The sequence below is a fragment of the Hibiscus syriacus genome, unplaced genomic scaffold (genome assembly GCF_006381635.1).
Source record: "Hibiscus syriacus cultivar Baekdansim isolate YM2019G1 unplaced genomic scaffold, ASM638163v2 tig00117048_pilon, whole genome shotgun sequence".
Lineage (NCBI taxonomy): Eukaryota > Viridiplantae > Streptophyta > Magnoliopsida > Malvales > Malvaceae > Hibiscus > Hibiscus syriacus.
In genome coordinates, this window is record NW_024063538.1 from 10,284,780 (window position 1) to 10,303,176 (window position 18,397).

Below are 18,397 nucleotides of genomic sequence, written 5' to 3' on the forward strand. Positions count from 1 at the left end.
ATTCGTCGCTTACCCTTGACAAATCCATCCAACTCTTATCAATTTCGTATTTCTGGAATATCAATTTCTAATGTTAATTGCTAATATTATAGAGAAAGTAACAACAAAACATAAGCATTACATTTAATTCTTAAATTTAAGGTTTTTAAAGGACCAAAGTTATATTCATACCATCTAAAGGTCCCTTTATTATAAACAAATAGGGGCATTAAGAGTCTAGAAACTTCAACTTTTTCCTGGCATTAACTTCATACCTTGTAGAATAAAAAATTATTTTTTGATTCTGAAAGTAAACATACAACGATATACAAATTGATAATAATTATTTTTGGCATTCAGAGATAATGCTTTTAGAAAGAAAAAATATATTCAAGAAGAGATATTACTCCAAACAAAGCCCAAAAGACAGACCTGGGCATAAGAATGAAAGTAAGTACCTTTAAACTCTTTTAATTTCTACTATTTATGAATATGTAATTTGTAATGGTAGGCAAGAGGCTGAAGATGTTTAAGCATACTGCCTAGGAAACAAGAAGAAATGGATTTGGTTGCATCCTTATTCTACTAACCCATTCAATTAAATATTTTAAATTGATCATTTCCTTCTCTCATATTCTCTGCCAAATATTCTTTTTATTCTACTCACCCATTCAATTAAATATTTTAAATTGATCATTTCCTTTTTTTTTCTTCTTAAAGTAATACCCAATATTTTGTATAACTAAGTCAAAAATACCTTTTATCAGAAAACAAAAAGGTCAAAAATAGTGTCGCTTTCATGCAAAAACATGAAGATTCCGTGGGAAAAAAGAAATACGAATAATGTGATCTGGATGTGAAATTTTACAACAGTACCAAGGCAGGAGAGGGCGTAAAAAACTGCAATGATGAATTTAGAAATATAGGAAAAAAGTTGGGTCCAAATAAACTACTACAATTATACTTATATTTGAATTAATAAATTTATTTTATGGGTTTCTATCATCAAATCACAAGAAAGGGTGGTTCCTGGCGTCAAAACTAACAAAAGTTTTCAACTTCTTCGCCAACATAAAGTTAAAACAAAAGCATTGAGAAATGCTATTTTTTTCGAAAAATATTTTTCAAACTAAATACTGTTTTCGAAAAAAAATAGCCATGGTACTGCTTTTGTCATCTTGCAATTATCAAATCAACCAAGTAAGCAAATTTTGGTTCAAAAGAAGAGAATAATTTATTACTAACAATTTTGCAATCATAATTAATTAAACAAAGGTTTGGTGTCTATAAACAATTTCGCAATCATAATTAATTAAACAAGATAGCCATCACTTTTGATGTGAACCTGTCTAGCAACAACTTTCTTCATGACATACTCACATCATTGAAGATCCATCAAGTTCAATATAAGGGAGTTCTACCTTACTTTATAATATATTTACTCATTTATGCACTATATATTATTATGAGCATACATTTGCATAAGTTTTGCATCATTGATTGATATTCATGCATATAATCTATAGTTATAATAATAATATTCATTCATTATCATATGATGCATGAGTTATTATTATAACCTATAGTTCACATCTTTATAATATGCACATCCTTATTAATTTAAAATAATTTATGTACTTAACTTATTCTTTATGTTTTGAATGTAGGTACATTCGACCACAACTTGAGAGCTATCTTGGAGCTAAATAGTGAAATTAACAACAAGGAAACTTATATGGAGACGTGTAGGAGAACATAAGGAACATTTGGTGAAAAGTTGTCTAAGGAACATTTGGTGAAAAGTTGTCTGGTGTTCATAGCTGGATTGAGCTAAAGATTTGAGCTACAAGATGACTTCAATTCAGCTAGGGAGCTGCACCATCATTATCACCACTTAGGACACTTCAAATATGTCCTAAGTCAATTTTTGTGAAATCGTACATTTTCACGAATAGTTGCCAACTCAAGAGGTCCCTTTCTACAAGGAGCTGCCATAATGTTCATCATGTTACAACTCACCTATGGCCAGCTCACCTCCAGCTCATTCACCCTAGAACTAGCTCAAACATTAACGATTACCTTCCAGCACTTGTAACCTTTCATGAATGATGCTGCCCATGAAGATGCCCTTTCATCAAGGTGCACGTTGGTGAAGAGTTTACATCCATTGGAGGCCTATATCATGAAGCGACATGAGACAAGCACCATGCCTATTCAGCCTCCATGCATATGCTTTGTACTTGAAGAAATTGGTGCCAAGATGAACCAATACATCACCATTCAGCTAAGGAAAATGACTTTGGCACCAAGATGAACAAGCACGTCACCATTCAACCAAGGGGAGGTTGATTCATGCATGGCCAAAATATCATTCCCATTTATGAAGGATTAGCCGAACCATCACCAAGCCTATGGACATATTCATTCACTTAATTAATTATGTACTTTCATTAGAGTCATGTACCTAGCCGAATCATTAGGTTCCTATTCGGCCAAGCCCTCTCATTTCCTATAAATTGAGAGGCTTGCTTTCATTTGTACTCATCTCATTTAATAATATAAACAAACCTTTATGAGTTAAATCTCTCTTCAAAGTTCTTTGAGAACTTTATCGATTAAGCAAGTATATTTCTTATACTTGTGGCGTCATTCCTTTCACCTTGATTCCTAAATTCCTAGATTTTATATCTAGTGGGTTGAAGACACTATCACCACCCCTCAAGCAAGTTTGTGAAGATCGAGGTTGTGCTCTTTAACATTGCTTCTTCTTTGGCGTGTTTGAGATACAACATCATCACCATCTTCCATTCAACATCTACACTATCAATCATCTTCCATCAAGGCCACCAATAACTTCTTTATAATTACATAGCCATCTCTTTTCTAAATTTTATTCCATTAATTATTTACTTATCCATTTCTTATTCCATTACTAATACCATTTCTTATAATCTTTATTGCACCCATACTTATAACTCAAGGACATCAGTACTTGTCATTCCTAGATCAGGACAACAATAAGGCTATCTATTCACTTCCATTGAAGAGTGTAGATTCAGCCTACATCAAGCGGTATTCAGAGCATAGTTTGATTGACAACAAAAGTGTCATTGGAGTGCAACAAAAAAAGAAAAAAGAAAGGAAGTTCAAAAAGGAAAGCAAAAGCTCCTACAACAACAACGAAGTTCAAAAATAAAAAGAAAAAATCAGAAAAGAAAAAAAATTCAAACAAAAAGAAAGGCAAAGCCAAGGAAAAGTGATCTACCATTACAATTGAATCAAGGAGGCATATCTACACTAGAGAAGATAACCTTATTGTGTCTTATGAAACGGTGCAGTAAGTGTTGTTTCTTGGGTTGTAAGTAACCTTTTCATTTCTTTCATTTTCCTTGTCTTCAACCTTTTCCTTCTTTTCATTACTTTGAATCCTTTCTTCTACCTTTCCATTTCTTCTTTTCCTTTCTACCCTAACCTATTTTGCAGCCAACACTGATCTTGAGTTAGTTCTTCAAAGGACCTAACAAGAGAGAGATAGAGTGGAAAAAGGCTTATTGAGTGAGTGAGATCAGGAGGGGAATTGTTAAAAGCCAAATCATATTCTCGAGAGTAAACACAAGTGTTGAGTGGAGTGTACTTATCTTTTCTTTTGGAGTGAAGTTTGTGAGGCTTTGAGAGTGTGCTGGTAAGGTTTACTTTGTTTTATTTTTTTACTAACCATGTCTCAAGTTTCAGGACAAGTTTTGGCAGTGAAAAAACTTTAAATATTCAATCCATGGAGGATAATCAAAGAGAGAACATTTTCACACTTGTTGTCATGTAAACAAAAAAGTTTGTTTTATGATTATCGATGGAGGAAGCGGTACAAATGTTGCAAGTACTTTAATGGTGGCCAAACTCAGACTCAAGATGACTAAACATCCCACACCATACAAGTTGCAATGGCTAAATGATAGGAGAGATGTCAAGGTCACCAAGCAAGTCACCATTTCATTTTTAATAGGGAAATACCAAGACCAAGTTCTTTGTGATGTTGTTCCAATGAATGCTTGCCATATACTTCTAGGAAGGCCTTGGCAATTTGATAAAAAGGCTGTTCATGATGGTTTTGCAAACCGATATTATTTATTTCACAATGAAAGGAAATTCATCTTGACTCCACTTTCACCAAACTAAGTATCTGAAGATCAAACTCATTTGAAAAGAAGCATTGAAGTAATGAAAGAGCAACTTAGAGACAATGCAATTGAAGGAGAACGTTTGGAGAAAAATTCAAATGAAGAAAAACTTGAACGTTTGAAGGAAAATTTAAATAAAGAAAAGCTCTTTGAAGTTGAACAAAAGAGAGTGGATGAAGGAGATGTTGGATTTGAAAATGAGAGAGTTGAAAAGGCTGAATTTAGAGATAAAGAGGAGAATGAAGAACAAATTTTAACTAACCTTACTCTTTTATCTATTCTTCTTATTGTTTTGCAGGATAATCCAAGAGATGTATCTTTTCGGGGAGATGATTCAAGAATCATGAATTTTGGAGGACTAAAATATGTGAACTTTGAAGAACCAATAGGCATGACTTTTGGTGATCCACAAAACACGTCTCTTGATATTTCAAAGGAAGTGTCACTTAAAGCACAAAGAGTTATAGCCATTGACATTCCAAATACATTGAACATATTGAAGGGAATTCAACAACCAATAGAGTTCTCCATCATTAAGCAACCAACTCCCATTAAACATCCACCTTGGTTTGATATTTCCATTCATTTTTATAATTTCTTATATTCTAACTTTGATTTAATTTGTAGGAAATCAATTCATATACATGGTATTATCCTACCAAACGTTGATGGCAAGTTCCTTTGTCATTATGAGATTGATTGGTGCATTGAACTAACCCATTTCAAGAGTATAATGCGAGCATCATCAACAAACTCAAGAGTTATCATTTGGAAAGCAACATCAAGTATGGAGGATGATTAAAAGGACACAACTTGTCAAATGGAGGAACTAAGAGGCGTGATTCATGGAAGCTTAAGCGAATTATTTTCTCAAGTGCCAAAATCTATAACTTTTCATGATTCAATGGACATGAATTTTGAAGAACCAAACAATATGTCTTTTGGGGTACCAAGAGATATGATCATTCAAGACAATATGTCTTCAAAAGGCATGACTCTTGACCATCCAACAAACATAGACAAGGAGTACTTCTTTTATTTATTTATCATTAATCATTTTCTTACTTATGAGATTCCCTTTTCTTTTAAGGTCATAGACATTCAAGGAACTTATTCAAGGGATATGATTTTTGATAAGAATCCTTTCATAAAGATGATATATGGAGGCAAACCAATAACGATTGAATGGGCGTTCAATTTGGAGAAGTCACCTTTCGATTTGAGGATAAATCACCCAAAAGAAGGGGAGGATAATGTGAACCTGTCTATCAACAACTTTCTTCATGATATACTCATATCATTGAAGATCCATCAAGGTCAATATAAAGGAGTTCTACCTTACTAAACTAGAATGATCATAACATGTGAATTCATTCATTATGTCCTATGGTTTGCATCATTGATTGATATTCATGCATATAATCTATAGTATAATAATAATATTCATTCATTATCATATGATGCATGAGTAGTTATTATAACCTATAGTTCACATCTTTATAATATGCACATCCTTATTACTTTATAATAGTTAATGTACTTAACTTATTCTTTATGTTTTGAATGTAGGTATATTAGGCCACAACTTGGGAGCTATCTTGGAGCTAAATGGTGGAAACAACAACAAGGAAACTTACACGGGGACGTTTAGGAGAACATAAGGTACATTTGGTGAAAAGTTTTCCGGTGACCCGTGAGCTCATAGCTGGAACTAGCTCACCTCCAGCTCATTTACCCTAGAACTAGCTCAAACATTAAAGGTTACCTTCCAATAATTGTGACCTTTCATGAATGATGCTTCCCATGAAGATGACCTTTCATCAAGGTGCACGTTGGTGAAGAGTTTACATCCATTGGAGGCCTAAATCATGAAGAGACATGAGACAAGCACCATGCCTACTCGGACACCGTGCACATGCTTTGCACATGAAGAAATTGACATCGAGATAAACAAATAATCACCATTCGGCCAAGGAAAATGACTTTGGCGCCAAGATGAACAAGCACATCACCATTCAGCCAAGGGGATGTTGATTAATGCATGGCCGAAACATCATGCCCATTTATGAAGGATTAGCCGAACCATCATTCACTTAATTAATTATGTACTTTTATTAGAGTCATGTACCTAACCGAATCATTAGGTGCCTATTCGGCTAAGCCCTCTCATTTCCTATAAATTGAGAGGCTTTCTTTCATTTGTACTCATATAATCTCATTTCATAATATAAACAAACCTTTATGAGTTAAATCTCTCTTCAAAGTTCTTTGAGAACTTTATCGATTAAGCAAGTATATTTCTTATACTTGTGGCGTCATTCCTTTCACCTTGATTCCTAAAATCCTAGATTTTATATCTAGTGGGTTGAAGACACTATCACTACCCCTCAAGCAAGTTTGTGAAGATCGGGGTTTTACTCTTTAGCATTGGTTCTTCTTTGGCGTGTTTGAGATACAACATCATCACCATCTTCTATTCAACATCTACACCATCAATCATCTTCCATCAAGGCCACAAATAACTTCTTTATAATTCCACATCCATCTTTTTTCTTAATTTTATTCCATTAGTTATTTACTTATCCATTTCTTATTCCATTACTAATACCATTTCTTATAATCTTTGTTGCAACCATACTTATAACTCAAGGACATTAGTACTTGTCATTCCTAGATCGGGACAACAGTAAGGCTATCTATTCACTTCCATTGAAGAGTGTAGATTCAGCCTACATCAACTTTCCTATTCATACCCTGACATTTTTATAGTATTGTTGACATTGATTTTTAGAAGAGGTCCATAACTTCTTATCTTCTCTGTTATGGTGTTATATTGATTGTGCATTTTTAGTAAAAAATAAGAAATTTGAGACTATCTCTTCAATATATTTTACATCCTAACAAATAAATCTTAGTCAATGAAATGCGTAACGCGCAAAAACCCCTTTCCCCACAAATAGAAATAAATTTGGCAGCTTCTATCACTAGCAGATAACAAAGAATATGCATAATAATAAAGGGAGCCACCTTAATAGAACATCAGTTCCTATCACATGTTTCCAATTTGATACACTTTCTATTTTATCTAGAGCACACAATAAACATATGCAACATTTACCAAGTAAAAGACTTGGTATGCTTGAGCAATTTTTGGCTTCAACTTTGTAATACTCAAGATATACATTTGAATTAACCCTAAACCATTAAGTAGCTAAACTAGAACTAAATACATATCTTTATCCTAGCAAGCATTGATAGTCTTATATTAGTTAAATGCTATCAGTTCCAAATCACATTACCATGCAAAAGTAGCAGTGAACCAAGAAGATGATATCATAAGGATAATAGAGGAATGTACCTATTGTAAATTGATGTGTAACGTGCAAAATGCACAGTACCAAGACAAAAAACTAGAAAGCCATACATTTATGAGTCCAACATGGAGTAAAAAGCATAGTTGTAGGTCATACGCTAACCTAGCCTGGATTCTAGAAACTAAAATTCTACTTGAGTTATGATACGTACAAGGAAAAACAACGACCATGTGTAACAAAAAGACAGGTCAAACCATCACATAGCTAAAGAGGCTGGATTATATAGAGAATAGAAGGGAACATGTGAAGAGATTATACATGTGAAAATGGTGAAATTCGCACCTCAAATCAGAGAGTCGAGCGTTTATGGCATAATGTTGGAGGCCTCGACGGCTTTGAGCGACGATGAGAAGCAGCAGTTTTGAATGGGTATTTGGGTATATCGGGTGGAGATGGGAAATAGGAAAAGGCCGAGGATCGTGGCAATAAATGGAAAAGGGGAAAGAGTTTCGTACGATTAAAAAAACATTACGGCGTTTATAGACACAAAAGCCACTAAAGTACTTATCTGTAGCGGCGTTTATCAAATAAACGCTACCAAAATATGAATTTTAGTGTCATTTATTGAAAAACACCGTTAATGTTACCATTTAGTGGCTTTTTGTATATAAACACCGTGATATGTATAAATTTAGTGGCGTTTGCTTTGAAAACGCCGCTAAAAATAATTGATTTTAGGACCAACAAAAAATTACAATCCTTCACATTGCTTGAACAAATTCATACACACAATTTACCACATGATGAATCAAATTACTTCAAAAAATGAGTAGTAGTAGCAGATTCCATGCAACATTAAAACTAACAAATACATAAAGCACAACACAAGTTCATACTTTTATAAAGAAACAAATTTTTGATCACACCCATTTCCCCACTATACTTAGGAAATTGAATTCATGTTGGAATAAACACATTCGACAACAAAACAAAATAGAAAACTATAAATCCTAAATACATATTTTTATAAAAGATATTAGCTTTAGTCTGAGAGCATATAATGAACTAACATGTGTTACTGGGGCTGTGCGAGGAAGAGGGATTTGGCAGCTTAGTCGGTTTACAACACTTGAAACATTTGAGAGAGAAAGAGACATCACTGATCGAGATTGGGGTTTTTTTGTAAAATTTTACGGCATTTTTTAAACCAAACGCCACTGTAGAACAAACTATCGCGATGTTTTCAAACAAAACGCCACTAATGATTCAACATTTTGCGGCATTTTTTAAAAACAATGCCACAAACGTTCCAAACTATTATGGCGTTTGTTTAAAAAATGCCATTAAATAACGATTCTTTTGCGATGTTTTTTAGAAACGCCACTAATGTACGAGGTTTTAGCGGCGTTTGTCTAAAAATGCCACAATATATGTACCCAATTGCGGCGTTTGTTTAAAAATGGCACTAAAGAACGATTCTTTTGCAGCTTTTGTTTAGAAACGCCACTAAAGTACTAGGTTTTAGTGGCTCTTGCCTAAAAACGCCATAATATATGTACCCTATTGCGACGTTTATTTAAAAATGCCACTAAAGTACGGGTTTTAGCAGCGTTTATGGAAAAACGTAGTTAATTTTACCATTTTGTGGCGTTTTGGGTATAAACGTTGCGGTACACCTATTTTGCTGTAGTGTTCTACAATATTTAATCGAAATTAATTAATCAATAAGTCAAATACTAATAAGTATATTAAAAAATGTAAACCATCCAATGATTTTGGACCAAAATAATTAATTCTTTACCATTAACAACTTCAAGACAGGCAAGAGTTTTGAAACATTTCAATGGTCCAAAAACAACACTATTTGTGAGAAGAAAATAGAATTGTGGACATGATTTCTAAAGGAAATGTTAGATTATATAATAGTATGTTCAAACTATAATATTAAACGTCGCTTTGGCCGAGTGGTTAAGGGGTATGCCTGTTAAGTGCACAGGGATAGTTCATCTCTCTCAAATGTCATTTAATTCTTTTTCCACCCAAAAACATAAAAGGTAAAAATCTACTATAATTCCCTATACTCTTTGTACTTTTGAAGTTTAGTCCTCATATAGATTATATATTTTATATTTTATGTATAATATAAAATTTATAAGTGTTGATGATAAACTAAAAATAATTTTATCACAAACCGAGTGGTCTCTGTGGTAAAGAAATTATTGTTATTCCTTGAAGTTCCAAGTTCGAGCACTAGGAATGCTAAGAGTGTGAGCATTGAATGTCAAATAGTTTAGAGTTATCTTTAAACATATACTATTTTTTACTAACCCCATATTAATAAAAAAATATATTTAATTTTCTAAGTTAAGGGATCACATTACATTACAAAAAAAATTATTCGATAGCCATATTAATTTTCTTTAAAAGTACACGAGCCTTGTATATCTTTTCAACTTTTCATATAAAAAATGCTTAAAACCAAAATAAGTGTCCAAACTATACCTAAATTCTCGCATAGGTATCTAAACTATTTTTTGACCCATCAAGGTGCTTAACGTTACAAACTTTACCCATTTAGGTGCCCGGACCGTCAACGATGTTAATTTTCCCTTAAGTGACACATGTCACAATTAGGTATTTTAAAAAAATTATTTAAAATTTTTAAAAAATTAAAATTATATAATTTTAAAGGAAAACATAAATATTTTGAAATAACCCCACAAACTTTGAAAACCTTCATATCAACCCTTAAACCCACATCGATCATCGCCCTTTGCCGTTGACGAAGCTCCACCCGACATCATCTCCCTCGGCGACCAAAACCCCAATAAAATCATAATTGATCGAGGCGTTTCGATCCCGTGAACCCTAGGATGAAAATCACAATCCCACATGTTCTTGCAGCCAATTGACATACACTACAACGACATATGACTAGGAGGATGGAAGGGACTACGTCGGCGGTGATGGTCGTGGCCAGAAAGGGCGGCGACGATGAGTTAAAGATAGGATTTGGAGATTTTAGGTATTTTGGGGATTTTTTTATAATTTAAGAGAAATTAATGTTTTTATAAATATAATAATTATTTTTTTAAAAATAAATTTCAAAATCTCGTGACACGTGTCACTTAACGGGATAAATTAATATTGCTAAAAGTCTGGGCACCTAAATGGGTAACGTTTGTAACGCTAGGTACCTGGTTGGGTCAAAAAATAGTTTAGGCACCTGTTCAAGAATTTAGGTATAGTTTGGGCACTTATTTTGGTATTAAGCCTATAAAAAAAGATAGTTCGACCGATTAACTCCAAGTCTCCTTTAAACCCTAAATGATAAACTGCATAAATAACCACCCAACTACGAGCATGGTCTCAAAATGACCACCATTTTCAAATTTGTGTAAATATGACCAATGAACTATTTAAATGGTTTCAATATAGCCAGTTTTCGTTAACATTTAATGGAAGTATTTACGTGACAGTTAATAAAATGGTATAATTAGAGCACATGTCCTTATAAAGTTACGTATTCGCGGTGCTGGAACCCTGCTTTATTTTCTTCCATTTTGGTTTCTACTTATATATGATTTGTTTCCTTGGATTTTCATTTAATGCAATTTGATCCTGATTCTGTTTTTAATTTGTCTAATGCCTTAATTTGAGCATTAACTTTAAAATAGTCATGTTTGAATTTATAGATTAAATCCCCTAGATTTTAGAATTAATCAATTTGATCCCCAAGATTAACTTGAATTCTTAATTTTTAATTAGGTTCTAATTTCAATTTAATTTAATAAATTTATTTCTCCAATTGAATTGTGACACATATCACAATCTGATTAGAGGATTTTTTTAATTTTAATTTAATAAATTTAATAAATTTTTAATCCAATCAAAAGGTGAGATGTGTCAACTATTGAATTGAATTGAAAATAAATGAAGACGAGTTTTGACACCCAAGGGAATCCAACTTAGGTCCCAAGGGTGATTTGTGCATGCCTTAACCACTAAGCTAATTCTCACGCTTGTTATTGAGATAATACATATGTTATATAACTTGTTCAAGTTTAGACAAAATAAATTAAAATAACTAAAATGAATTAGTAACCAAGTAAGCCTTAACTAATAAGCTAAATCTAATATTTAGGAATCAATTATAATATATACATATATGCATTAGTTAATGATAAAATATAAAAATGGATAAGTGAGAACTTACATCTAGCCAATTGAGAAAACAACAACACTTAAATCAATAAAATAAATCTAATAGTTCACTTATAATTGATTTATGATTTTAATATTTTTAAACTAAATTTATTGTTTTCATATTTATTTTTTAATAAGTATATATATTAAATCATTAAAAATTAAATTCAAATTCAAATTAGAATCTTAAGAAAAAATATTTAAGATTCAAATTATAAATATGATTTTAAATTGTGCTCATGAGTTCTATTATGTTAAATAAAATTTTAATTTAATTTTAAATACAATTTCATATATATTTATATATAATCATTAATAAATAAATTTAATTTTTAAATATTATAAAAATATCTTTTTGGATAAATTTAATTTTTATTACCAAAGATGCAAAATTCTACTACATAAAATCTCCCATCAATGAGATAAAAGGCACACTACTACAACAAAAGTGGGTGATCAACTCCCCAACGGTTACAAAGGTAAATATTGAGTCTATCTAATCTATTTATACTCATTCCTCTTAATTGAATACCTACAATCTCCTTAATTGAACTCAGAATTTCTTTCTCACATCTTGTGTTTCCTCGGTACAGTCTTCTATTTCTTTCCTCCCATAAGGAATAGATTAGAGCTCACCAAGCAAGTTTCAAGATAGTAGTTAGAAGGGACTTACCTTTCCAAGCACCACTGGCCTAGTCTAACATGCTCTCCCATGGTAACAAAGGAGTGCTTAAACCGGAGAGATTCAGAATAACCTTCCATAAGGAAACTGCCTGAGGGAACTCACTAAACAGGTGGTCCCTAGTCTCAGTAGCTTTATTGCAAATTATACATGAACCATCATAGTCTATCTAGTTGGTAGTATATCTAGAACAACCATCTATGTAATCATGCTATGTTTTGGAACGTGTAAAGGAAACCATATCAATTTGTTCCATTTGACTTTATCTCCTTTTACCCAGATTTCTTTCCAGATATCTTTTGTCTTCGTAGCTCCTGCAGATAAAATAGGGATTATAACTTCCCTAAGTGTAAGTAAGAGCCTGATACACCAGCTAGAATTCGCTATATCTTCCACTAACAGAAAGTCTGAATCCTTGATAACGTAGCTTTTGATCCAAGCTACCCACAATGATCCCTCTTCCGCAAGGATATTACTGATAAGTTGTATCATACATGCTTTGTTACATGTTTTAATATCTTTTAAGCCGAGTCTTCCCTTAGATTTCGTTAGACATATCTTCTTCCAGCTAGCTCTGGCTCAAGTGGTGTCCTTATTAGAACCTTTCCAGAAAAATCTAGAGCAAAGTTGTTCAATCCTGTTAATAATAGTATGAGGCAGAATTAACTGTCTACACTAGTAGTTTGCAATACTAAAGAGGATAGCTCTAATAAGTTCTAATCTGCCGGTGTAGCTCAAGTGATTTTCGGACCAGTGATGAAGTTTAGATTTGATATTTTCAATAAGAACCGCACAGTTCTTTTTAGTGAGTTTCCTTGTAACTAAAAGGACCCCTAAGTATCTCACTGGAAAGTATACATGTTTGAATCCCGTGGAATGTAATATATGCTCAAGATTTCTGAAAGTGATTCCAATAGTATAAAGTTTGCATTTGGCATAATTAAGTTTTAGCCCAAACATTTCATAGAATTGATCCAAGACAGTAATGTCTCCAAGAACAGATTCAATATCTCCCTTATAGAATATAAGTAGTTCATTTGCAAAAGAAAGGTGAGTGAGGCCGATCTTCTTAGATTTAGGATGATATCCGAACAAGCCTTTCGCAACAACCATGTTAAGGAGTGAAGAGAGAACATTAATTGCAAGAACAAATAAGATAGGGGATAGAGGGTCACCTTGTCTTATTCCCCTTGCACCCTTGAAGAAGCCAATCAAGCTTCCATTGAAAGAGATAGATTATCTAGCTTCTTTAAAGCATGATTCAATCTAACCAATGAAAGTATTAGGTAGTTGTAAAGCCTTAAGCATAGAAGAAATGAAGCTCCATTGTAGAGTGTCAAAAGTATTGTGTAAGTCAATTTTCAAGGCACATCTAGGTGAGATAACTTTCCTTCCATAACCTCTCACCAGTTCTTGACCAAGGAGGGTGTTGTCAGCAATATTTCTTCCTTTCGCAAAAGATGATTGGTTGAGAGAAATTATCTCTGGAAGAATAGGAGTCAACCTTTTGACTAGGATCTTAGTAATTGTGTTGTAAATGACAGAGCAACATAAAATTGGCCGAAAGTCACTAACTCTGTTGGGATTAGGAACCTTTGGAACCAAAGCAATGGAAGTATAATTGAAAGCTGAAAGGATGAAAGTCTCTTGAAAGAAGTATTTGATAGCATTTACTACGTCTTTTCTAACCACTAACCAGGACATTTTGAAAAAGTATGGTGTGAATCCATCGGGACCAGGTGATTTGTCTTTTCCTTGGTTGAAAATTGGTTATTGGATATCTTCATCAGTTACTTCCATTACAAGGTTGGAAGAAACATCGAAGGGAAAATTAAATTGCATTAAATCTTTCAAAAGATTAGGCTCGATATTTTTAACCCCGTAATCCGTAGTTCCTAAAAGACTTGAGTAAAATTCAGTTACTTCGGAAGCCATTTCATCAAAGGATTCAAACCTTTTACTTTTGTCATTAACAAGAATTCGTATGGTGGCTCTTTTGTTTTTACCTACAATAATAGAATGGAAGAATTTAGTACATTTGTCGCCCTCTTTTAACTATTGAACTTTGGCCTTTTGTTTTAAGAACATGCATTCTTCTTAATCAAGGGTTAAAAGCTCATTCTGCAACTTCAACTCCTTTTCAATAGTGTCTTCTTCTCTTAGAGTAAATATTGTATTTTTTAGCAATTTAAGTGTTATTATATTCTCAATTGGCCTAGGTTTAAGTCGTCACTTGTCTATTTTTAGTTCCATCATTAACTATAATATATAATATATAAAAATAATTTTTTTAATTGATTCCTAAATATTAGATTTAGCCTATTGGTTAAGGCTTTGCTTGGTTACTAACTGATCTAGGGTTCAAATGCAATTAAGTTATTTTAGTTTTATTTTTCTTCATAAATTGAACAAGTTATATAACTTATGTATTATCTTGATAACAAGTGTAAGAATTAGCTCAATGATTAATTCAAAAATCTAGGGGATTTAATCTACAAATTTAATACATGATTAGAATAAAAGATAAAGTTAATGCTTAAATTAAGTTATTATAAAATTAAAAACAGAATTAGGATCAAATTAAATTAAATGAAAATCCAAGGAAACAAATCATATACAAGTAATGACCAAAATGGAAGAAAACAAAACAATATGTCAGTGTCGTAGATGCGTAACTTTACAAGGTCCTGCAGTCTAATTATACCAATTTTGTTTACTTCCATGTAAACACTTCCGTTAAAAGTTAACAACAAGTGGCTATATTGAAAACATTTAAATAGTTCAGTGGTCATATTGACACAAATTTGAAAATAATGATCATTTCGAGATCAAGCCCATAGTTTGGTGATCATTTATGTAGTTTGCCTAATCCTAAACTATATATCAAAATTTTCTCGTACTCTTATTTCCCTCCACACATACCCGTTGCCCAGTCTCCTTTAAACCCAATACTTGAAGATTTTTTTTAATGTTTTAGTGGTGACAGATGGTGACACCGCTACACCACAAAAACTTCGAGAAAAATTGATACTAAACTGGGCATTGGCTTTTAGTCATGGAAAGAATCGAAATGGAAGGCTTAGACATCTTCCCATACCCATCCAACGACGATTTCTACAAATCAATGCTCCATCACTTCTCAAATTTTGATCAAGAAGACAACCAACGCCTTTGCGCCACAGTCTACGTAATGACTCAAGAACTTAAGGAATTAAAGGTCTAAACTCAAGAGCTTTTAGAGAAGGGTTTCATCCGATCAAGCACTTCTCCTTGGGGGCGCGTCGATTCTCTTTGTAAAGAATAAAGACGCATCACTGAGGTTATGCATCGATTACTGTTAGCTGAATAAGTTAACCATCAAGAACTGATATCCTCTCTCTAGGATATATGACCTTCTTGTTTATCTTAAAGGTACTTATGTTTTCTCAAAGATAGACCTGAGGTTGGGGTATTAACAGTTGATGGTTAAAGAAGCCGATATAGCAAAGACGACGTTTAGGATAAGGTACAATAACTATTAGTTCATTGTGATGCCATTTGGGCTCACAAATGCCCCAGCGAAATTCATGGACTTAATGAACCATTTTTCCACCTGTACTTAGACCAGTTTGTGGTATTTTTCATCGATGATATATTGGTATACCCAAGATCTGAACAAGAACATGACTGACACCTCCACATAGTTTTTCAGACTTTGCAAGACCCTCAGTTGTTTGCTAAATTTGGGAAGTGCAAGTTCTTGTTATCCGAAGTTTCCTTTATTTTCCATGTAGTTTCAACAGAAGTCATTTTGGTAGACCCTTAGAAAATTCAAGTTGTTTTTAGTGGGAATTGATAAGAACTGTGATAGAAGTTCGTAGTTTCTTAGGTCTTGTGGGCTACTACCGTCTATTTCTAAAAGGATTATTAACGATAGTTGCATCTATGATGAAGTTGTTGCAGAAGAGAGTTCCATTTGTTTTGGATGAAAAGTGCCAGAAAAGCTTTGAGGAATTAAAGTCTATTCTAACCTAAGAACCGATTTTAACACAACCAGAATCTAGTAAAAAATCATAGTGTATAGCGATGTTTCCTTGAATGCTCCCGGATACGTGCTTATGCAAGAGGGGAAAGTCGTAGCATATACGTCTCGCCAACTCTAGTCGCATGAGCAACATTACCCTACGCACAACTTAGACCTAGCAACCATAGTGTTTGTACTTAAGATCTGGAGACATTATCTGTTTGGGAAAAATTTCATATCCTCACGGATCATAAAAGTCTCAAGTACTTACTCAACCAGAAAGATTTGAATTTAAGGTAGCATAGGTGGGTAGAATTGTTAAAGGATTATGACTGCGTGATTGACTATCACCTAGGGAAAGCAAACGTAGTGGTTGATGTGCTAAGTAAGAAGTTGATGGCAGAATTGAATGCTATGTTAGCACGGTTGAGGTTGTTCAAGCATGGAGGATTATTAGAAGAACTACGAGTAGAGCCCAAGTTGGTAGGTGAAGTCAAGATGTTACAAGGTTCTAACGATCGCTTGAGGGCTCACATGGAGCAAGCTTTGAGCTAAGAGATGATAATGTATTATTTTTAGAGGTCGGTTATGTTTCCCTACAGTTGAGGAATTACGCAGTAAGATTCTTCAAAAAGAACATTGTAGTCCGCTTTTAGTCCACTCGGGTAGTAATAAGATGTATAGAGACTTGAGATTGTTGTATTTTTTGCTGGATATGAAAAGGGAAATATATGAATTTGTAGCAAAATGTTTGGTATGCTAACAAGTTAAGGCGGAACACCAAGTTCCTTCAGGGCTTCTTTAACTAATTCAGATTCCTCAATGGAAATGGGAGAATATGACTATAGACTTTCTAACCGGGCTACCTATGACTAAACGAAATAACAATGCAATATGGGTGATTATAAATAGGTAATCTAAGTCGGCTCATTTTCTCCCAGTGCGGATGGATTTCACCTTATTAAGATTAGCACAGCAGCATATCTGTGATGTAATGCCCCAAATATCGAATTAGGGACTTTATTGGAAAGATTTAAAAATTGAGGATTAAAGTGATTAAATGATAAAAGATAAGAAATGATTTGGATTAGTGGTTTAGACTAAATTGTAACAAGGGATAATTAAAAAGGGTATTTTGGTCATTTGGAATATAATGGATTTTAGATTAATTCTTTATAAAGTATTAAAGTAAAGAAATAAGGGGAAAAATGAGTAACTTAGGTCAACTCTTTTTTTCTTCTTCTTTCCCCGTGGATAGCTCCCCTCTATAGCTCAAAGGTGAGTTTTAAAATTGCTAGTTTATCCTTTCGTTTTTGGTTTGTTTTTGAAGCCTTGAGTATGATAGAAGCTTAAGGAAGGATTAAATGGGATTAAAGCTAAGAGATGGATGAGATTTCTGAGATTGAAGAAAATGGGTTTTTGAGTGTTATGTTAGAATATGAGTTTATACTGATGTTATTTGGTATTTTTTACTTGTCAAATATGTAAATAAGAGATCAGAAGCATAGGGTGGGATTAAGAACATGTTATAAAAAGTGGTGTGATTCTTAGATTTAAATGTTCTTGGAAAATTTTAAAGGTTTTAAAAAGCTAAATGAAGGAAAGTCAATATGGATAGGTAAAGAAGAGTTTAATAGTATTGTTGGGTGTAAACATAAGGAAATTTGACCTAATTTGGGTAATAATCGTGTTAAAAACTGGAAAATCTAGGTACGAGTGCCGGTATTGATAGAACAATACCGATACTATAGGCTTAAAATGAGAAGAAATAGATGAGTAGTATCGATACTGATGCAAGAAGTATCGATATTGATGCAACCAATATCGATACTGATGGAAGCAGATCGATACCGAAAGCGGGTATCGATATTGTGAGGGAGGTATCGATACCATTGATAATAGAACGTGAAAATGGTATCGATACCGTATTAGAGTATCGATACCATAGTATAGTTGTATCGATACCATGGTAGGGGTATCAGTACTATTGAGCCAGAAATGTTAAAATAGTATGAGAGTGTTATAGAAAGTTAATAAT